Genomic DNA, 1,222 nt, shown 5'->3' on the forward strand with positions numbered 1-1,222 from the left:
ACAACAATTTCTTCCTTATTACAATATAATAATTTATTTTATTATATTGTAATAAGGAAGAAATTGTTGTCATTCACTAAATCAAGTTAATACCTTAAGATTCTTCCAGTCAAAGGATTATTAAATTTACAATATATTTGTATAGATTGTATATAGTTAATGTGCTGATTCATATTATTTTTCAGTTTTATAGACACTACTTATATATCTCATCTTATACATGTTTTCTTTCCTATATAATGCTATATTTCATCTTATATTGTTATTAATCTACTACTGTCTAATTCCTTGGTTATTAATCAACTATTTTTTATCTTTCCTATTTTTTATCTATCCTTCAATTCATTTTTATGTACATTTCCAAATTTGTTGTTAGTCTATTATTTATTTTTATATTTATGTTTCTCTGAGTGATGGTTGTTACCTCTTTATGTTTTTTAGCCCTGATTAAGACCTGAAACTCAGGTCGATACGTTAGTACGAATAAATAGTTTCTTGTTTATTTGCGTTATTTTATAATAGAGCGCATCCCCAGACCATCTTCTCCACTTTTTAATGTCATAGTTTATGTAATTTTTTAAATTGTTTATGTTATATAAATAGTATTTTATTTCTTCTGTTCTTTTATTTGTATATAATTTTCCTTTCATTTATTTTTATATAATTTAAAATTAAAAAAATAAAAATCTACCATTACAACCCATGAATGGTCAGAGGTTCAGTACTTTGTAAGGAAGTACTGTTACTAGACCAACGGTTGTGCAAGGAGGTGATTTGGTCAGATTCACGCTCGACTGCCCAATTTATGAGGCTGGGTAGACCCCAAGAGGGCTCCAGAACCCACAGGGTTGACTCACGGCTACAGTGTAATAGAAAAACATTTTCTACCTAGCCGAATGCGAACCCGAGTTCTTGGAATTAGCATCGTGCCTTACCACTGCACTTCCCTATAATTTTAACCCTATCTTAATTTACCTTTTTGTATCTTATTATCTTATAATGTCAAAATGTTCTTAGTTGTATCTTTTTAGTCTTAATGAAGCTCTACTAACTGGGAAATGATAGGAAATAAATAGTTGTAAACTATTTTTGTTTCTCTTTAGACTGCTACCATGACCAACTTCTTCATAATTTCAAATTATAAAGAGGTTGGTCAGGGTTGCAGTCAAAAGAGAAACAAAAATGTATTGGTAATTACAATTGGTGGTTACAAAAATTAATT

The 1,222-nt window shown here is 29.0% G+C and overlaps 1 protein-coding gene across 1 annotated transcript in view; it reads left to right on the forward strand.

The window, feature by feature from the left end:
* The window catches only part of bsf (bicoid stability factor), a 69,171-nt gene that overhangs the window by 46,060 nt on the left and 21,889 nt on the right, over window positions 1-1,222 (forward strand). The gene's annotated exons all lie outside the window — the stretch shown is intronic.

The sequence above is a fragment of the Halyomorpha halys genome, unplaced genomic scaffold, assembly GCF_000696795.3.
Source record: "Halyomorpha halys isolate HHAL.00 unplaced genomic scaffold, Hhal_1.1 Scaffold13.1, whole genome shotgun sequence".
NCBI classification, from domain to species: Eukaryota; Metazoa; Arthropoda; class Insecta; order Hemiptera; family Pentatomidae; genus Halyomorpha; species Halyomorpha halys.